Below are 6452 nucleotides of genomic sequence, written 5' to 3' on the forward strand. Positions count from 1 at the left end.
TAGAGAAATAGTACACCTAGTGTGCAACACCCTCCTTAAGTGGACACTAGGAGGAAGACAAAAAGACAAGACTATAACATGACAAAAGATAAGACCAAGACAGAGAGACTAGACAAGGATTGAGAGACAAGCTAGAAGACAAGATGGACAAGACTAGAAGACAGACATAAAGACAGATAGACTGAGAGACAAGACATGAGAGACAAAAGATCCTGAGACACCCCTCCTCAAGTGATATCCTCATATGGGTCCACAAGGATAGGGACAAGATGGATCTAAAACAAGACACAGTCAGATTGATAGATAGATAGACAGACAACAGATAGACAGACAGACAAGACTAGATAGACAGAAGACTGACTGTAGACAAACAGATGGACCTTGAAGACATCCCCTCCTCAAGGGCAATCTCTGCCTCTTGGGTAGGGACAAGAGAGAGGTCAAAAAGCATAATGAGTAAGACACTAGAACCCCTTGACCTACATCATCGGTGGTCAAAGTGGTAGACAAGAAAGGTGAAGTAATCAGAAAGCCCATTCCTCATCATGTGAGGAATGAACAGCAAGATCTGCTGATGTAGATGCTGCAGCAACATGGGCTGAGGTAGATGCAAGGGCTGATGTAGAGGTTTTAGAGTAGCAGTCCTTCTCCCAGTGATTATCACGGCCACAAATGGTGCATGGATGAGCCTTGAAGCAGTCCTTCTCCATATGATTAGTTTTTCCACAATGGGTGCAAGGCTTTCTTACCTTAGAACCTCCTTTCTTTGCTAAAAATGTAGTGTCAGTTACCTTTTGTTGTTTTGTTCTTTCCTCTTCTTGGAGAGCATTGATGATACCTTCAAGAGTAGGATTATTGTGATACTTGAAGGTAGTGACAAGAGTAGCATAGGTGTCAGGTAAGCTTTTGAGAAGCACAGCAATAGCAATATCTTCGGAGATGGGGGACTTCACTGATGCAAGCTGAACCATAAGACTGCGAAAATAATTGACATGAGAGGCTATAGTAGCTCCCTCCTGCATATATAGATAAAGGAATGAGATCATAAGTGCAATCTTAGAATTTTTAGAGCGGGGTCCAAAAAGGGTATCCAAAGTGATCCATGCTCGAGAAGCAGACTGTATGTCGAAGATGTGATGAATGTAATCATCTCCAAGACCGAGCAAGATGATAGCATAGGCTTTGTCATTCTTGGCAGTGGGAGCATAAGTGATAACTTGCTCAATGTCAGAATCTTCGGGAGCAGTATGATGAACAACGTCCCAAAGACTTTCTTTCATAAGATGGCACTTGATTTTGATTTGCCAAGTATGAAAGTTGGACCCATTGAATTTGTCAATAGACATGAGAGAATGAGTAGAAGAGGCCATGTGGGAAGGTCTTACCTCTTGCTAAAATGCAAGGGCAAGTGTCTATTCCCTTACAAGAGCTGCAACAGTACGGCGGGCAGCAGCAGCTCCAAGCGAGAGAGCAGTAGCAGCTTCACGAAAACGAGAGGAGTACGCAGCAGCTACTGGAAAACAGGCCGACGCAGGGCGGACAGCAAAAAACTGGCGGACAGAAGGTTCAGGCCGCCGCAGCCTGTGCAGAATGTGAATAGGCTGGTCCTACAAGCTCAGCGCAGCTAGGGAGATGGTGGCCTGAAGCTATGGTGGGCAATACAGGGCAGGAGCAGCCTGCTCTGATACCATGTAGAAAATATGAAAGCAAGAGCAAAACTAGAAATGAAACAAGAACAAATGAAAAACAAAGAGTTACCTTGAGATGAGTGTAGATAAGACACAAGATTGATACATTCATTGATGTGACACCTACAATTTATAGGTGAGAAGTACAAGATTGAGTAGACTCACTTATGGGATAAATGTAGAGGTGCCACATGGCACTAGACTCAAGACACAAAGACTGAACTGAAACTAGACTAGAGAAATAGTACACCTAGTGTGCACTTATTTCCAACAATATCACATCACATCTATCCACATCATATCTAATTCATACACATCTATCCACATATCACATCACTTCTATCCACATATCACATCACATCTATCCACATCATATCTAATTCATACACATCTATCCACATATCACATCACATCTATCCACATCATATCTAATTCATACACATCTCATCTCATTCATCCACATCCATCCAATCGTTCACATGTACGACTACCCACATCTATCCATACATTCATATCTATCACTTCACATCCACATATATTCATGTCACATCACATCACATTCTTTCACATACACATCCACATCCATTCTTTCACATACATCCATTATTTCACATACTCATCCACATCCATTCTTCACATAACATTCACATCCATTCTTCACATACACATTCACATCCATTTTCACATACACATTCTTCACTTACACATTCACATCCATTCTTCACATACACATTCACATCCATTTTCATCACATACACATCCACATCCATCCATTTGTTCACATCTATCTGATTCACATCACATCCATCCATTCATTCACATCTATCTGATTCACATCACATCTATTCACATCACATCTCATCGCATCTATTCACATCATATCCCATTCATCCATTCATTCACATCTATCTGATTCACATGACATCTCATCACATCTATTCACATTACATCTCATCACATCTATTCACATCACATCTATTCACATTACATCTCATCACATCTATTCACATCACATCTATTCACATCACATCTCATCACATCTATTCACATCACATCTATTCACATCACATCTATTCACATTACATCTCATCACATCTATTCACATCACATCTATTCACATCACATCTCATTTCTATATAAGTTTTCAGTTTGATTTTTTTTTGAATACAAGGAGTATTTCTTGAATCAGTATTCCCATTCATCCATTCATTCACATCTATCTGATTCACATGACATCTCATCACATCTATTCACATTACATCTCATCACATCTATTCACATCACATCTATTCACATTACATCTCATCACATCTATTCACATCACATCTCATTTCTATGCAAGTTTTCAGTTTGATTTTCTTTTGAATACAAGGAGGATTTCTTGAATCAGTATCCCCAAATCTTCTTGATTAGAACTCTGAATTTCATACCAGAATTCCTCAAATTCTATAATCTTGATCCACAGATCAATTCGAAGGGTCTCAAACTTATTTTTGGCGGGAGTTTTGAGTGTATTTTTCTAAACTATTCACACCTTCTTTCCTCAAAACTGACGAAAGAGTTTGGTCTTGGTCATAGTCTGATTCAAGGTTTGAGTCGGATAAGATTTTTCCTGAACTATCTTTCTCGAAAAGGTTTAGTAATTCAGTTACTATTTTACTGAATTTCTTTCTTTGAATATTCACTTAACTGATTTCTAAAATAGTTACAAATTCCAATGAGGAATAATTAATCATTTATCTGAATATTTCAATCTCGATAGATTTTCTGAATTTTCTTTTTACAATCCGTGTCAATATAAAACGATAAAAATTTCTCTCTTAGAGTATTTATCAAATACTCATAGAATTTAAACATAGAATTTAAGAGAATTCTAATTTTGATATAAAAATTCTTTATGCATCTATTTATGCATAAAAAATCAACTTCAGTGGGAATAACACTTTTATAAAAAAATCCTTTTATGCATCTATTTATGCATAAAATCAAATTTAATAGGAATAACACTTTTAAAATAAAAATAATTTCTTTATGCATCTATTTATGCATAAAAATCAATTTTTATAAGAATAACGCTTTTATAATAAAAAAATCCTTTATGCATCTTTCTATGCATAAAAATCAAATTTAATAAGAATAACACTTTTGTAATTAAAATATTTTCTTTATGCATCTTTCCATGCATAGAAATCAATTTTAATGAGAATAACACTTTTGTAATTAAAAAAATTTCTTTATGCATCTTTCTATGGCATAAAAATCAAATTTAATGAGAATAACACTTTTGTAATAAAAAAATCTTTTATGCATCTTTCTATGCATAGAAATCAATTTTAATGAGAATAACACTTTTGTAATAAAAAAATTCCTTTATGCATCTTTCTATGCATAAAAATCAAATTTAATGAGAATAACACTTTTGTAATAAAGAAAATTCCTTTATGCATCTTTCTATGCATAGAAATCAATTTTAATGAGAAGAACACTTTTGTAATAAAAAAAATTATTTTATGCATCTTTCTATGCATAGAAATCAATTTTAATGAGAAGAACACTTTTGTAATTAAAAAAAATTTCTTTATGCATCTTTCTATGCATAGAAATCAATTTTAATAATTAATATCAGTGATATCCATGCATATTCATAGGAGGTGAATATGTACATGGAGTAATTAGAATATTTCTTTTAGATGCAAAAATGATGGGAATTACTCTTTTGGAATAACATAAAAATAAACTTTCTTTCTTCACAAAATTCTGGAAAATTTTACCATAACCTCCCTTGTATGGCTGACCATTTCTCATTTTTATCTTCTTCATTTAACTTAAATTAATCTAAATTAGATTTATAGAACTCTAACCTACACAATTTTCTAAATTCAAGAGAGTAAACAATAAGAAGAGTTTAATTAATCTCTTAATTAATCTTTCTAGGATTAAGAAAGGTTGGAATGTAAAGAAGAGAAGGGGGTGGCCTTTTTATTAAGGCATAGCATTTGAATTTAATTCAAACATTTGCAAAACATAAAAATCAAGAAAACCAAGATTTTCATTAAACAAAGTAAGAAAATTAACTTACATAGAGCTTGTAAGCTCTCCTTTGGCTTGAGGGATTGAGGGTTCTACTATTGTTTGAAGCCACAGTGGCCACCAATTCACTTTGGAGAGGATTAGGCCAAAAACAATTGAATTATTAAAAAATTCAGTGTAGATGGCTCAGGACAGGAGAGCAGAGTAATAGTGCATAAACACCATTAAGCTTTTACAAAGGTGGAGGCTTCTATTTATAGGAAAAAGTGAGCCTCTAACCAAGCAAACTGATTCTAGAATTTTTCAGATCAGTTTGGTCAATTTTTGACCATTTTTGGGTCAGTTCAGCTTACTTTTTGGATCTAGTTTTGAAATAGGAGAGATGAAAATATCACATTTTATTGATTAAAAATTAGGAGTAATGATAAGAAAAAAGGCACCTACTTCATGAGGGGAGATCCCCACACTGAGGTGTCAAAATTTAGTTTTTTAATTCTTTTCTTTGGTCCTTAGTCCAGGTCCTTAGTCCACTCTTCATCTTATGTGAGCATTTACTCATTTTTGGGGGGTTTTTCTTTTATTCTTCAATTTATCTCCTCCGAACACTTGGATTAATCTTATTACATTGTAGCTTGAGATTAGTGCATGAGTGGGACTTACATCTTCACTCCACCAACCTTGACTCGGGCTTGACCATTATGCCAACCGCATCATTCCACATAGGCAACTTGACTTGATAGTTGTCTCCCCAGTGCAAGTGGCTCAACAATAAAAGACCTTATGAGCAACATATATGCTGTGCTTTGGATTTACACTTGGGTGAATTTTGGCCTTTCATAAACCACTCTTGATTCTTATGCCCTTTGTATATTTTGGCCTTCGACATCTCGACATTGCAATGGTTGGCCTTATCTTTTTGCTTTGTGCTTCTATTAGGTGAGCAACAATTTCATTTGTGCTATGATTTGGTAAGAGGGTGACAACATCCTTGTTTACAAACTAGGTTTTTTTCCCATGTATGGATTAAAGACTTCAAGGTCTTTGGGCCATTATATGTGGCAATGTTTGCCATCGACATGCTTGTTGGGCTCAAAGGGGTTTTCTTCATGCTAGAGGTTCAGGGGAGGTCTTGAATTTATCTTTAGAGTTTCCCTCTCTTCCTTAGTTAATTGTTCCTCTACTTTTGCCTTGCCTTTGTTGGCCCTTTTAGGTATCCATTTTTTATTTGGCTCAGCTAGTTTGTGTATTGGCTCTGAGCACAATCATGATTCTTGATTTACTTTAGCTCCCGTGCTTTATTGTTTTGATGGTCACCATATGTTGTCTTTATCTTCGGCATTCTAGATCAAGATTTGTCCTTGATGATATCCTTGGGCCTATTGAGGGAGAGTTCTATGGTTATCGATCCTTGGGTGGCTATATCATTTCTTCGTTTTTGGTTTTCATGCCTCTCCTTGTTGTGATCCATACTAGCTTGTTTTATAAGTCGTTTGTTTGTAGGTTTAATATGCTAGCTTTTCGGATCCATACTTGTTTTGGTTGCTTGACCTTGATTTTTGGAGAAGTATGGGATATGGTGGCTAAAATAATTAAGACTTTTGGTACCTATTGTAGCATTATATGGTAGTGATGTATGTGAACACACTTAGGACCACTGGGGCCCTTTTACCTTCACTAGGAGGTTTTTTCCTCCATGCATATGTACACCCTCTTATCCACTCATTTTGGGGTGTG

The sequence above is a fragment of the Cibotium barometz genome, chromosome 54, assembly GCF_041138505.1.
Source record: "Cibotium barometz isolate CiBa-2024 chromosome 54, ASM4113850v1, whole genome shotgun sequence".
In the NCBI taxonomy this organism is placed as follows: domain Eukaryota; kingdom Viridiplantae; phylum Streptophyta; class Polypodiopsida; order Cyatheales; family Cibotiaceae; genus Cibotium; species Cibotium barometz.